The 16325-nt window shown below is 46.3% G+C and overlaps 1 protein-coding gene across 8 annotated transcripts in view; it reads left to right on the top strand.

Annotated features, from left to right (window-relative positions):
• tcf12 (transcription factor 12) overlaps positions 1 to 16325 on the top strand; it is a 318722-nt gene that overhangs the window by 259162 nt on the left and 43235 nt on the right. The gene's annotated exons all lie outside the window — the stretch shown is intronic.

Here is a 16325-nt window from a genome sequence, read left to right on the forward strand (position 1 = left end):
CATCTTCTGTGTTAAAGTCACCCTGTTCTTCCCGCCTTAATCCTGAGACAGCAGGCCACATTCTATTTCTGGGAGTTGGCAAGCAACAGATTTACTCACAAGCTTCTGTGAATGCTGTTCTTGAGCTGACTGCCTGTTGTCACTCGGCCCCACTTACTTGGGCGTGCTAGCTGGCATTGCTCATGGACAAAAACGAGGATTTTTATTCGGGACTGCCAGCACAGATTTGTTAATGGAAGATCGTGTTTGACTAACCTGATTGAATTTTTTGAGGAGGTAACCAGGAGGTTCGATGAGGGTAGTGCGTATGATGTAGTATGTATGGACTTTAGCAAAGCTTTTGATAAGGTCCCACATGGCAGACTGGCCACGAAGGTTAAAGTCCATGGGATCCAGGGCAAAGTGGCAAATTAGATCCAAAATTGGCTTTGAGGTAGGAAGCAAAGGGTAATGGTTGATGGATGCTTTTGTGACTGGAAGGATGAGGTTCCACAGGGTTCAGTACTGGGTCCCTTGCTTTTGTGGTATATATCAATGATTTAGATTTGAGTATAGGGAGTATGATTAAGAAGTTTGCAGATGACACTAAAATTGGCTGTGTGGTTGATAATGAAGAGGAAAGTCATGGACTGCAGGAGGATATCAATCTACTGGTCAGGTGGGCAGAGCAGTGGCAAATGGAATTTAATTCGGAGTAGTGTGAGGTAATGCACTTGGGGAGGGCTAATAAGGAAAGGGTATACACATTAAACGATAGGCCACTTAGAAATAGAAACATAGAAAATAGGTGCAGGAGTAGGCCATTCGGCCCTTCTAGCCTGCACCGCCATTCAATGAGTTCATGGCTGAACATGCAACTTCAGTACCCCATTCCTGCTTTCTCACCATACCCCTTGATTCCCCTAGTAGTAAGGATTTCATCTAACTCCTTTTTGAATATATTTAGTGAATTGGCCTCAACAACTTTCTGTGGTAGAGAATTCCACAGGTTCACCACTCTCTGGGTGAAGAAATTCCTCCTCATCTCGGTCCTAAATGGCTTCCCCCTTATCCTTAGACTGTGTCCCCTGGTTCTGGACTTCCCCAACATTGGGAACATTCTTCCTGCATCTAACCTGTCTAACCCCGTCAGAATTTTAAACGTTTCTATGAGGTCCCCTCTCATTCTTCTGAACTCCAGTGAATACAAGCCCAGTTGATCCAGTCTTTCTTGATAGGTCAGTCCCGCCATCCCGGGAATCAGTCTGGTGAACCTTCGCTGCACTCCCTCAATAGCAAGAATGTCCTTCCTCAGGTTAGGAGACCAAAACTGTACACAATACTCCAGGTGTGGCCTCACCAATGCCCTGTACAATTGTAGCAACACCTCCCTGCCCCTGTACTCAAATCCCCTCGCTATGAAGGCCAACATGCCATTTGCTTTCTTAACCGCCTGCTGTACCTGCATGCCAATCTTCAATGACTGATGTACCATGACACCCAGGTCTTTTTGCACCTCCCCTTTTCCTAATCTGTCACCATTCAGATAATAGTCTGTCTCTCTGTTTTTACCACCAAAGTGGATAACCTCACATTTATCCACATTATACTTCATCTGCCATGCATTTGCCCACTCACCTAACCTATCCAAGTCACTCTGCAGCCTCATAGCATCCTCCTCGCAGCCTCACTGCCACCCAACTTAGTGTCATCCGCAAATTTGGAGATACTACATTTAATCCCCTCGTCTAAATCATTAATGTACAGTGTAAACAGCTGGGGCCCCAGCACAGAACCTTGCGGTACCCCACTAGTCACTGCCTGCCATTCTGAAAAGTCCCCATTTACTCCTACTCTTTGTTTCCTGTCTGACAACCAGTTCTCAATCCATGTCAGCACACTACCCCCAATCCCATGTGCTTTAACTTTGCACATTAATCTCTTGTGTGGGACCTTGTCGAAAGCCTTCTGAAAGTCCAAATATACCACATCAACTGGTTCTCCCTTGTCCACTCTACTGGAAACATCCTCTCAAAATTCCAGAAGATTTGTCAAGCATGATTTCCCTTTCACAAATCCATGCTGACTTGGATCTATCATATTACCTCTTTCCAAATGCAATGAACAAAGGGACCTTGGAGTGCTTGTCCACAGATCCCTGAAAGTAACAGGCCAGGTGGATAAGGTGGTTAAGAAGGCATACGGAATGCTTGCCTTTATTGGCCAAGGCATAGAATCCAAGAGCAGGGAGGTTATACTTAAATTGTTTCATACTCTGGTTAGGCCACAGCTGGAGTACTGCATGCAGTTCTGGTCGCCGTATTATAGGAAGGACGTGATTGCACAAGAGAGGGTGCAGAGGAGATTTACTAGGATTCTGCCTGGAATGAAGAATCTTAGCTATGAGGAAAGATTGGATAGGCTAGGTTTGTTCTCATTGGAACAGAGGAGGCTGATAGGAGACCTCATTGAGGTGTATAACATTTTGAGGGGCCTGGATATAGTGGAGGGGTCAATTACGAGGGGACATAGTTTTAAGGTGGTTGGTGGAAGGTTTAGAGGGGATTTGAGGGGAGCCGCCTTCACGCAGAGGATTGTGGGGATCTGGAACTCGCTGCCTGGAATAGTGGTGGATGCAGAAACACTCGCCACTTTTAAGAGATGGTTGGATGGGCACTTGAAGTGCAGTAACCTGCAGGGTTACGGACCTAGAGCTGGTAAGTGGGATTAGAGTGCATAACCTCTTGTTGGCTGGTGCAGATACGATGGTAAGTACTGCAGGGAATCGAATACGACCAGGGTGATCGCCTGGATGGGTTGGAGAGGAATTTTCCCAGATTTTTTTTCTCCAATTGGCCTGGGGTTTTTAATTTGTTTTTTTTGCCTCTCCCAGGAGATCACATGACTCCGGTTGGGGTGGAGTGTAGAATGTTTCAGTGTAAGGAATGTCGCAGTTGTGTGGGGAAGACTGGTTGGGCCAGATGCTCTTTACCTTTCCGCCATTGTTCATAGGTTTATATGTAACCTTCAGGGCTTCTGACCGAGGGCTGTGTGGCTCTTTGTCGGCCGACGCAGACACGATGGGCTGAAATAGCCTCTTTCTGTGCTGTAGATTTCAATGTTTCTTTCTATGTCTCTTATAAAGAAATAACTTCTGTCTTTGACTCACTTTCTTCTTTCTTGCTTGTCTCTGGAGGAGGACACAAAAAATCTGCAAAAGGACATGGACAGGCTAAGTGAGTGGGCAAAAATTTGGCAGATGGAGTATAATGTTGGAAAGTGTGAGGTCGTGCACTTTGGCAGAAAAAAATCAAAGAGCAAGTTATTATTTAAAATGAGAAAGATTGCAAAGTGCCGCAGTCCAGCAGGACCTGGGGGTACTTGTGCATGAAACGCAAAAGGATAGTATGCAGGTACAGCAAGTGATCAGGAAGGCCAATGGTATCTTGGCCTTTATTGCAAAGGCGATAGAGTATAAAAGCAGGGAAGTCTTGCTACAGCTATGCAAGGTATTGGTGAGGCCACACCTGGAATACTGCGTGCAGTTTTGGTTTCCATATTTACGAAAGGATATACTTGCTTTGGAGGCAGTTCAGAGAAGGTTCACTAGGTTGATTCCGGGGATGAGGGGGTTGATTTATGAGGAAAGGTTGAATAGGTTGGGCCTCTACTCATTGGAATTCAGAAGAATGAGAGGTGATCTTATCGAAACGTATAAGATTATGAGGGGGCTTGACAAGGTGGATGCAGAGAGGATGTTTCCACTGATGGGGGAGACTAGAACTAGAAGCATGATCTTAGAATAAGGGGCCGCCCATTTAAAACAGAGATGAGGAGGAATTTCTTCTCTCTGAGGATTGTAAATCTGTGGAATTTGCTGCCTCGGAGAGCTGTGGAAGCTGGGACATTGAATAAATTTAAGACAGAAATAGACAGTTTCTTGAGCGATAAGGGGATAGGGGTTATGGGGAGCAGGCAGGGAAGTGGAGCTGAGTCCAAGACCAGATCAGCCCATGATCTTATTGAATGGCGGAGCAGGCTCGAGGGGCCATATGGCCTACTCCTGTTCTTAGTTCTTCTGTTCTTTCTCCTTCTCAAATACACTTTCTCCCACTGTCTATCTCCATCTCTGACTCCTGCCTCCCACAATATAAGATTCTATTGATTTCTCTTGTTCTCTCTCTTATGCATCTCCCTCCATGTATTGGGCCCAAGTTTCCACATGATTTGCGCCTGATTTTTAGGAGCAACTGGTGGAGAACGGACTATCTTGGAAATCGCAATTCTCCACATTTTGTTTTATGCAGTTCTAGTCAGGTAGAACAGTTCTACTTTGGAACAGAATTTTTTCTTCAAAAGGGGGCGTGTCCGGCCACTGACGCCTGATTTCAAAGTTTCCACAGTGAAAACGTACTCCAAACTAAGTTAGAATGGAGCAAGTGAAGATTTTTGTAGAACTGAAAAAACCATTTCTACACATTAAAAAATCAGGCGCAGGTTACAAATTAGGCGTCCAGAACGAGGTGGGGGGGGGGAAGGGAAGTCATTAAATTCTACAATAAATCCTTATTTATACTTTTACAAATATTATACAAATAAATCCAACCTGAATAAACATTTATAAGCAAAGAAAAGATTAAATAAACCTTCTTCCTACCTGTGTGAAAGTGCTTCAGGCACGGAGAATTCTGCAGTCAGCCTGAGGCGCCCGTTCTTCCCGCGGGGGGGGGGGGAGGAGGCGCCCGTTCTTCCCGCGGGGGGGGGGGGGGGGGAGGAGGCGCCCGTTCTTTCCCGCGGGGGGGGGGGGGAGAGGAGGCGCCCGTTCTTTCCCGCGGGGGGGGGGAGGGGAGAGGAGGCGCCCGTTCTTTCCCGCGGGGGGGGGGGGGGGGGGGAGAGGAGGCGCCCGTTCTTTCCCGCGGGTGGGGGGGGAGGCACGCGTTCTTCCCGCGGGGGGGGGGAGAGGAGGCGCCCGTTTTTTCCCGCGGGGGGGGGGGGAGGGGAGAGGAGGCGCCCGTTCTTTCCCGCGGAGGGGGGGTGAAAGAGGCGCCGGTTCTTTCCCGCGGGGGGGGGGGGAGGGGAGAGGAGGCGCCCGTTCTTTCCCACGGAGTGGGGGGGGAGGTGGAAGGAGACAGTGAGAAGGCTGCAAGTGCTGATGTGCTGATGGCAATGTGCTTTTATTAAAAAAATGTTCAAAAATTAAACAGCTACAAAAATGGCCGAGTGCCAATGTTTTTTTCACACTGCGCGTGCGCGAACGCTCCAACGCGCACGCGCAGCGTTGCCGGCAGGAAAAAAACTCATTTAAATAGTACCCGCCCCCTCCCACTTACAAAATCGGCGCGAGTGTAGGCTCCGCCCCCCCGGGCGCCGCGCCAGGCAGACAAGGAGCTGCAGGGCGCTCCAGAATTGCGATTTTTTTTTTTTTTTTTTTTTTAAAAAGGCGCGATAAACGGGCGCCCAGCTCGGAGGGGCACCCATTTTTTATTGTTTGGAAACTTGAGCCCATTCTGTTTAAATTTTCTAACTTTTTTCCCCCTCTCTTTCAGTCTTTCTCTTTCTCCATTTTCTCTTACCACCACACAGACCTGTAGGCAGACTTGATGCTGTAACTCTCGGGTCGTCTCACAAGTTAGCCAATCTCTAGATGCAATGTCATGCCTCCTCTTGGGAACATTGTCATCCTATACTCCACTTTGAAAGATTTTGATCACCACCACAGCAACACTTCAGCTCAGTTATAAGTCTGGAGCGAACTTCCATTATCATCCCTGGCAGCACCATTCCAATCCTGGTCCCTTGCCCTTTTGTCTGCTTTGCTGAATGCTCCATGGAAGCCTGTACATTAAGCAATTTAAAAGTAGTCGGTGCATCTCGCCTATCCTTTGCAAAATACATGGGTGACAGAAGCCAGTAGAGAGTGGGGTGGAGAAGATACTGATGCTGAAACATGAGTGGGCTAGGCAAGGGCCGAGGTGCTGTGTGAGTGATCAGGCCTGGAAGCAGAATAGAGCATGAGGTCATGGAGCCAACAGATACAACCTATATCATGCTTACCTGTGTTAGCAACCTAGTGACTAATTATAACTTAAATGTATTGGTCACATAAGATAGATTTTTCACCCACTAATTAAGAATGGGGCAAATCAAGACCCTGCTCTCCATGGTCCAGTAGGATCTTGGAAATCGGACATGAGGGACATCTATAAACATACAAATTTTATTATTTATATAAATAGAATGAATTTTTCTTGTTGCTGTTATTTTTGTATAAAACACAAATTGCAATCTCTGCAAATAGTTATTGTTCCATAAAATTTTAGTCATGTACTTAAATGCATACTTGGAAAAAAACACTCCCCTTAAGTCACTTAGAACTGCATTGTCAAACTTACAACTGCCTCTCATTTGGCCCTCCATTCCATGATACTTCTGCACTGATTTACTCAACTCCATCTTTTGATGCCCTCACCGCCAGCTTTGATGTGCTTGACTCTAGCAAAACCTCGACTCTCTGCGATCCTGGCCAGACTCCCAGGTATGGCCCCCACTTTCATTCCCTCAAGTCCAAGGGGCACAGACTTGAGCATGTCTGGCACACACTTGACGCAGCTATCTTATCTCGAGATCTGACTGGACCACATCAAGCACCATCACTCTCTGCCAAAACTGCGCACTACTCCAGGATCATCCTGGAAAGCAAAGGTAACCCCCGGTTTCCTTTTTCACCACTAACTGTCTTCTGTAACCCCTCTCCATCCTCAACTCAGATGACAAGTGCAAGGAGCTCAAGGATTTTTTTGTCAGTAAGGTTGTGACCATATGTTCAGCAGGCTCTGCTGCTTCTTCCTCGTTCCCTTGACCACCATGTCAAACATAGAAAATAGGTGCAGGAGTAGGCCATTTGAGCCTGCACCGCCATTCAATGTGATCATGGCTGATCATGCAACCTCAGTACCCCACCCCAGCCTTCTCTCCATACCCCCGATCCCTTTAGCCGTAAGGGCCACATCTCACTCCCTTTTGAATATGTCCAGCGAATTGGCCTCAACAACTTTCTGTGGCAGAGAATTCCACAGGTTCACAACTCTCTGGGTGAAAAAGTTTCTCCTCATCTCGGTCCTATATGGCTTACCCCTTATCCTTAGACTGTGACCCCTGGTTCTGGACTTCCCCAACATCGGGAACATTCTACCTGCATCTAACCTGTTCAGTCCCGTCAGAATTTTATAAGTTTCTATGAGATCCCCTCTCACTCTTCTAAATTCCAGTGAGTATAAGCCTAGCCGATCCGGTCTTTCCTCGTATGTCAGTCTGATGAACCTTCGCTGCACTCTCTCAATAGCAAGCACATCCTTCCTCAGATTAGGAGACCAAAACTGCACACAATACTCAAGGTGTGGTCTCACCAAGGCCCTGTACAAATGCAGTGAGACTTCCCTGCTCCTATACTCAAATCCCCTTGCTATGAAGGCCAGCATGCCATTTGCTTTCTTTACTGCCTGCTGTACCTGCATGCCTACCTTCAATGACTGATGTACCATGACACCCAGGTCTCGTTGCACCTCCCCTTTTCCTAATCTGTCACCATTCAGATAATAATCTGCCTTCCTGTTTTTGCCACCAAAATGGATAACCTCACATTTATCCACATTATATGCATCTGCCCACTCACCTGTCCAAGTCCCCCTGCAGCCTCTTAGCATCCTTCTCGCAGCTCGCATTGCCACCCAGCTTAGTGTCATCTGCAAACTTGGAGATATTACTTTCAATTCCTTCGTCCAAATCATTAATGTATATTGTAAATAGCTGGGGTCCCAGCACTGAACCTTGCAGTACCCCACTAGTCACTGTTTGCCATTCTGAAAAGGACCAGTTTATTCCCACTCTTTGCTTCCTGTCTGCCAACCAGTTCTCTATCCACGCCAATACATTACCTCCAATACCATGTGCCTTAATTTTGCACACTAATCTCTTGTGTGGGACTTTGTCAAAAGCCTTTTGAAAGTCCAAATACACCACATCCACTGGTTCGCCCTTATCCACTCTACTAGTCACATCCTCAAAAAAACTCTAGAAGATTTGTCAAGCATGATTTCCCTTTCATAAATCCACGCTGACTTGGACGGATCCTGTCACTGCTTTCCAGATGCACTGCTATTACATCTTTAATAATTAATTCCAGCATTTTCCCCACTACCGATGTCAGGCTAACCAGTCTATAATTATCCGTTTTCTCTCTCCCTCCTTTTTTTAAAAAGTGGTGTTACATTAGCTACCCTCCAATCCATGGGAACTGATCCAGAATCCATGAAATTTTGGAAAATGACCACCAATGCATCTACTATTTCTAGGGCCACTTCCTTAAGTACTCTGGGATGCAGACTATCAGGCCCTGGAGATTTATCGGCCTTCAGTCCCTTCAATTTCCCTAACACCATTTCCTGACTGATAAGGATTTCTCTCAGTTTCCCCTTCTTGCTAGACCCTCGGTCCCTTAGTATTTTCGGGAGGTTATTCGTGTCTTCCTTAGTGAAGACAGAACCAAAATATTTATTCAATTTGTCTGCCATTTCCTTGTTCCCTGTTATGAATTCACCTGATTCTGACTGTAAGGGACCTACATTAGTCTTCACTGATCTTTTTCTCTTCACATATCTATAGAAGCTTTTGCCATCAGTTTTTATGTTCCCTGCAAAACCCAAGCCACAGAGTTTCCTCACCCAGATATAACTGAAGCAGTGTTTTGTTATGTCTCATCACAAACATTCCCTGTAGTGCATCATTTTTAATATGACTTTAGACAGAATAATGTGAATTTCAAATTGACTTTATTTGGTTGTGGTCGAGCGAGTTTTTTTTGAATTGGTGGTGGGAGAGAAAAACAATATATGAAACTGTTGAGGTATCTACTTTTGCAGACAGGCCATCTATCTGCCCATGCAAGCTATCTGTGGGGATGTTTCCTGTATTCAAAAGTTAATTGCATCAGAAATTACCTCAGGTTTTAAAATGTTAAGGCAGGGTGTCTGGAAATGTGATCGAAGAGATGGATTTTGAGTGACGCCTTAAAGGAGGAGACTTTAGCGATGTGTCAGATTGCTCATTGGTTTTCCCTACCAGTGCTTTGCATAGTATCGTTAATCTGAGTATTGAAACTTGAAATCTCAGAAAACTGACCCCTTGAATTTGAATTTTTTTTCACTGAACATTTCCAGGTGAGGCAGTGGAGAGGAGTTCTGTTGGGATCATTGCCCACATAACTTTTCAGCAGAGATGCCATTAAAAGATTCTGGAAAGAGCTGCAGGAATTGTGTATTCTAATGTTTCTCAAACACTTAAGTGTATTGTGCAACTAGTTATATTTTTTTTGCTTCTGTGTACTTACCTATTTGTAAATAAATGTTACTAGTTTTAGCCTCAACAATGACCAGCTTGGTATTTACCTTTCAAAGTGGACAACAGAACATGGTGGCCATCCCATGTTGTCTCCAATGCAAAAAAAAAAAGTGGTAAATGGCAATTGGTTGTCTTATGGCACATCACATTGTTAGGAATATGGCAAGTTTAAGCTCATTTCTGGTCACTTTAATAATCAGGATTGACTGTAAAACCAATTTGGTGGATATATTGTGTTTAATCAGAGTTTAAGACGGAATATAACACATTAGTTATATAGCAAAAACATACAACCGTAACAGGTAGTTGATACCCATCCCGATCGGATAAACGGCTGGCACACGTGAGCAGTTCTCGGGGTTGCAGTCTCTTTCTTTGTCTAGAGCTTCCTTAGGTAAAGCATGGGGATCACTCAAAGTGTTCGACCAGCTTGACTTCTGTTCCGCTCTCCCCTCACACCGTCTATGAGAGCAACCTTGAGGAGGCTACCTTTATTCTGTTTTTAGGGATGGGCCTGACCCTGGAATATTGACAAGACCTTTTGACCGATAGAGGTTTCCCTAAAAACATAATATCCAATAAGATTTCTAGTTCTTTGTATCGATTCTCGAAACAAAGTCCACCCTAAAGATGTCTTACGATTTTGACTACATGTTTACACTAACCCAGGGTTTCTTCATGTGGAAATCTCTCTTGTCCCTGTTCTCTCCTTTAATCCCAAGAAGCCAAATCAGCAAACTGCTCGCCCCAGTCGTTATCTCTTTTACGACATAGCAACATGTTTATGTTAACTCTTTCAACCTCCATCCCATTATCTTCGCCAGCAGTTTTGTTAAGCTCATTTAAAATCCTACCCATTGCATTATACGTAAAATACATAAACAAGATTCAAGTCTTAACTTAAAAACAGATAATCGCTTAGCAACAGGGAGATTGTATATAGTACAAAGAACTATACCCTCCATAGGAAACCAAGACATTAGAATTTCTCTGATCCGAAGAGACATTCCATCTGCAGTTCAAAACAATGATTTAAACACAGCATTCATATCAGTTTTATACATTTTTAGGCATCCCTGATTTCTAACAACATACAAGGTTGCAGGTTCCATATATAATTTGGGTCAATATATAAATAATAACCTTCAGTAACCTTGTGAAAGGACTTGCACAAGGCAACTTGCAACCTACCAGCTACCTTGGTGTTCTAGATGCCGATGTCCAGTGCTCCGTACGAGGCTTTCATCACCAACTGCTTAATCTAGATCCTAGTCTTGGCTTTAGCAAAGAAATTTATCCACCAGGCAGCTGGCTAATTTTCCAAAGTGTTGAGTGTTTCCTTCCTGCATCAGTTTTCCCTTGTTGCCATAAATTCACAGCTTGATCTTGCACAACAACAACTTGTATTTATATAGCACCTTTAACATAATACATCCCAAGGCGCTTCACAGGAGCGTTATCACAAAAAAAATTTTGCCGCCAAGCCATATAAGGAGATGTTGGGCCAGAAGACCAAAAGCTTGGTCGAAGAGGTAGGTTTTGGATGATATCAAGTGTCGAACTAGGGAGGCTGAAGAAAACCCAGAACACCCTTTGCTTTTTCTCAGTCCCAGCCCACTTTGTCCAAGGTCAAAGTTGGCATCTGCCAGAGACTCTGGGTCCTCGTATGAATCATATGAGAGAACCCTCCCCCCCACGGTATCTATAAATACTATCAAGAACACCTCTTAAACGGTACAGAGCCATGTTATTGCACTTTCCACCATATCCATCGACTGTCTCATTGTTCAAGGTGGTAAATAGAATAGATCCTGGGTGGGTTTGCCAACAATACATCAACTGTGAAGAGAAGCAAAATGCCTGGAATAAATATTCTGAAAGTGCCCGAATATTGGCACCCAGTGCATCATTGGTGTTGAACAGGATGGGTAACAGTGAACAATCTAGTCTCCCATCTGCCCCGGCACAGATCTTGGAGCTGGAGTACACATCGTGGATAAAATCAAAGATTCAAACGTGTGCTGTTCCATTTTCATCATGAAAACCAAATATACGCTGAGTCTCAAAAATGAACGAGCAAGTGGCTGGGGAAGGGAGGGAGAGGACCAGGGGAGAGAATGACTCAAAAATAAAACAAAACATAGTGGAAATTTATAAAAATGGATTTAAGCAAAAGTTATGTTGTAGGAAGTCCAAGTTAAACTTCAAAAAAAATTTATGGAGCGGGAGAGTAAGGAAACTAAATCTAAATGAAACTGAAAAATTCTGCAAACCGCTCTTCTGATGTTTCAGTTGATTAAAAACTAAAGATCCCAGATCTCAGCACATTGTGGTAGGTTTGGTCCGATTCACTTGGGTGTAGCAAATCAGCTTGTGTTCCCACTTCTCATTATTATCCAACGATCCCTGCTGGAAGTGCACTTGGCTGTGAAACTTCCCATGAGCGAATAAGCTGTCAACTAAAAAATAAAGAATGGCGTCTTGGGTGAGATACCAGGTAGCACCTGGTCCCCCATGGAACTGCACCCTAAAACGGTGGGTTTGCGGGGGGGGGGGGGGGCACCTTCAGGACGCGGTGAGGGGGGGGGGGGGCACCTTCAGGACACGGTGAGTGGGGGGGGGCACCTTTAGGACACGGTGAGTGGGGGGGGGGGCACCTATAGGACATGGTGAGTGGGGGGGGGGCACCTTTAGGACACGGTGAGTGGGGGGGGGGCACCTTTAGGACACGGTGAGTGGGGGGGGGGCACCTATTGAGTGGGGGGGGGGCACCTTTAGGACACGGTGAGTGGGGGGGGGCACCTTTAGGACACGGTGAGTTGGGGGGGGGGGCACCTATAGGACATGGTGAGTGGGGGGGGGGCACCTTTAGGACACGGTGAGTGGGGGGGGGGGCACCTATAGGACATGGTGAGTGGGGGGGGCACCTTTAGGACACGGTGAGTGGGGGGGGGGGCACCTATAGGACATGGTGAGTGGGGGGGGGGCACCTTTAGGACACGGTGAGTGGGGGGGGGCACCTTTAGGACACAGTGAGTGGGGGGGGGGCACCTTTAGGACACGGTGAGTGGGGGGGGGGCACCTTCAGGACGCGGTGAGGGGAGGGCACCTTCAGGACACTGAGTGGGGGGGGGGCACCTATAGGACACAGTGAGTGGGGGGGGCACCTTCAGGACACTGAGTGGGGGGGGGGGGCACCTTCAGGACGCGGTGAGTGGGGGGGGGCACCTTTAGGACACGGTGAGTGGGGGGGGGGCACCTTCAGGACGCGGTGAGGGGAGGGCACCTTCAGGACACTGAGTGGGGGGGGGGCACCTATAGGACACAGTGAGTGGGGGGGGGGCACCTTTAGGACACGGTGAGTGGGGGGGGCACCTTCAGGACACTGAGTGGGGGGGGGGGCACCTTCAGGACGCGGTGAGTGGGGGGGGGGCACCTTTAGGACACGGTGAGGGGAGGGCACCTTTAGGACACGGTGAGGGGAGGGCACCTTCAGGACACTGAGTGGGGGGGGGGCACCTTCAGGACGCGGTGAGTGGGGGGGGGGCACCTTCAGGACGCGGTGAGTGGGGGGGGGGCACCTTCAGGACGCGGTGAGTGGGGGGGGCACCTTCAGGACGCAGTGAAAGGCAGTGTAAGATTACCAGGACTAAGGGAATGGGGCGACATTTTAAAAGATTGCAGGTGAGCTTGAGGGAAGAAAAGTTAGATGGTTTGAGAGCAGGAGGATCTGTTGTTCAAATGTGATGTAGCCAACTTATGACTGGGTGAGGCAGTCCATAAAATGAATGTACAACTTGTAAAATCCAGCCTGCAGGCTTAATTTGAAACTCCTTTCCAGGAATCTCACTAAAAAGATAAACTTTGAACAAATAAGCATAAAGTCAGCTTTGTAATCCCACACAATTCTAAAAGGACATTCGGAAACACGAGCTGGCTGGCTGTAAGATAATCAGTTCCTCATTTATGAACAATTGCTCACTGGTAACAAAGTTTCTCTTCAACTTTGAAATGGATAGCTCCAGTATTTAAGATGGTTTTGTTGCTTTTTTCTGGTGTCAATCTGGCAACCTAACAAATCTCAGTGAATTGGCACAAAATTTAGCATATAGGAAAGTGCAGCTCTTTTTTAACTCTCTCTTTCCTCCTCCCTCCTTTTTCTAATGATTTTCCATACCTAGGCCTCAATATTAACCCCCCCCCCCCGCCACCCCCATGATGGTCGAGTGGGGTCGATTAAAAAATGTTAAGCTTGGAATGCGTCCCAAACACTCCGCATACACACCCGTTTTGAGACGTGAGAGTGTCCCATCGTGCCGAGGCAGGTGGGACGCTTCATTAACATTTCTAAATTGAGCTCCCACAGTGCAATTGGGAGCATGATTTAAATTTAACAGCTGGCGCGCAAGTTTCCCAGGGGTTGTTCATATGCAGAAATCTTTAAAGGAGCAGGACAAGTTGAAGAGGCTATTAATAAAGCATGCGGGAGCCTGGGCTTTATAAATAGAGGCAAAGCAAAGAAGTTATGCTAAATGTTTATAAATGACTGGTTAGGCCTCAGCTGGAGTACTGGGCCCAAATTTGGCCCACCTGTTTTTTTTTTCGGTGCACTCGCCAGAGATGCGCCGACATCGTAGGCTGAAAATGGCACCAAAAAGATCTCCCCGGATTCTGGCCGCTCTGTTGACTCTCCCGGGGTTTGGCGCAGCGTGGCCAGTCGATTGGGAGGCGGAGCTAGGGCCCTGCGCGAAAAACAGTGCTGGCAGCTGTCCGCATGCGCATTAGAGCATTCGCGCATGCGCAGTAGCTCCTGCTGATGATGATGTATGTTGCAGTGTGGGACCCGAGTGGCCTGCCGCGCAGTAACGAGAGAAGCCTGCCTTCTTCGAAAGCACTTGGTTCTTTTGTTGGCTGCCTGCATTATTGCCATTTTATATCAATATTCTACACACAACTTGAAGACTTGAGGACATTGCCATGCAAAGATTCAGGTACAATTGCCTATTTTGAAATCCATCTCAAAAGTTTGAGCGGTGGGGGGAGAGAGTTTTGATCGTGGGGTGGGGGGGTGTTTTGATCCGGGAGGTGAGGGGGGGGGGGGGGGGGGGCGGGGGGGGGGGGTGTGATAACTGTGTAGCCAGTAATTTTAATGAGCTTACTCAAGACTTTCCTTAACCGTGTTGATGAAAATACTTTCCAACATAAGAATTACGAGCAGGAGGTACTTCTATTTTTTATTTGGATATTTTGAAAAAAATTAGGTAAATATGGTTTGTCTTTTTACTATTATTTTTGTAGTTTCAACTTTCATGAATGCTTCTGTTGTACAGTAAATTAACTGCGAATTTTGGCATATGATGTCCTGTATAGCTGTTTGATCCTATTCACGTTCTTTAGTCAAGTCATTAAGTACCTACCTGCGCTGATTTCTTAACTCTCCGCAAGGGTTTTCTGTGCGGCCACATACGCTGGCCTAAGTTAGTTTGGAGCAACTATTAGCTGTCCAAAGTGGCCTAAAAGGCCAAAACTTGCGTAGACTGGTAACACCCCCTTTTGAAAAAAACTAAACTAAACTTTTAAAAAATCCTAACTAACTCACTTACACTGGTGCAAATTGAATGTGCAAAATGGGAATTTTACTTCAGAAAAATCAAGTTGCTCCAAAAAAAATGGAGCAACTCCTGGGCAATTTTGGGCCCTTTGGCTGGCCCTTGCTGTCTTCTGGGGAGCTCTGTCCTCTGTCGCTTCAGTGTGTCAAAATGGATCGAGTTACAATTTGCAAAGTCAGTGAGACCTTGGGATGGGCGGTTCCAGTGACACACTTTAGGAAGGATGTCAAGGCCTTGGACCGTGTGCAGAGGAGATTTAGTAGAATGGTACCAGGGATGAGGGACTTCAGTTATGTCAAGAAGCTGGGATTGTTCTCTTTAGAACAGGGATTACAGGGAGATTTAATAGAGGTGTTCAAAATAAATGAAGGATTTTGATGGAGTAGATAGGGAGAAACTGTTTCAGGTGACAAGAGGGTTGATAACCAGATTTAAGATCTTGCCAAGGGAACCAAGATGGAAATGAGAATGATTTTACGCAGCAAGTTGTTATGGTCTGGAGTACACTGCTTGAAAGGTTGGCAGATTCACTAGTCACTTTCAAATGGGAATTGAATTTATACTTGAAAAGAAACATTTGCAGGACGATGGGGAAAGAGTAGGGGAGTAGGATTAATTGGATAGATTTTTCAAAGAGCCGGTACAAACACGGTAGGCCGAATGACGACCTCCTGTGCTGTAAGATTCTGTAGTATTTTTTAAGCTCTGTACAAATTTGAGTTTCTGGTGAAGTTTCAGTTTTAGTAGTTAGGCACTTCACTTTTTTGGTTGGTCAATTATTTATTTTTCGGGCCTTCATTTTGACGACATCATCATCGGCAGTCCCTCGGAATCGAGAAAGACTTGCTTCCACTCTTAGAATGAGTCCTTAGGTGGCTGAACAGTCCAATACGAGAGCCACAGTCCCTATTACAGGTGGGACAGATAGTCGTTGAGGGTAAGGGTGGCTGGGACAGACTTGCCGCACGCTCTTTCCGCTGCCTGCACTTGATTTCTGCACGCTCTCGGTGATGAGACTCGAGGTGCTCCGCATCCTCCCGGATGCACTTCCTCCATTTAGGGTGGTCTTTGGCCAGGGACTCCCAGGTGTCAGTGTACTCACTTGGGGTACCTCGGGCAGGTCGACTTGACTTTGGCCTCATGGGGAGACATCTGCGTGACCACTGCCCACTATACAACTTTCCAAGTTTGCATTTCACTCCATTGTTGGATAACTTTCACAAGTGTGAGGCCTGATCGTAAAATGCCTCCTCACACGCATCTATCTGATTCACTGGAAGGTTGATTATGAGTCGATTAATCCAATTGGAAGAATTTTGAGTATGATGAGACTTTCAAGTT

Source organism: Pristiophorus japonicus, chromosome 17 (assembly GCF_044704955.1).
Source record: "Pristiophorus japonicus isolate sPriJap1 chromosome 17, sPriJap1.hap1, whole genome shotgun sequence".
In the NCBI taxonomy this organism is placed as follows: Eukaryota; Metazoa; Chordata; class Chondrichthyes; family Pristiophoridae; genus Pristiophorus; species Pristiophorus japonicus.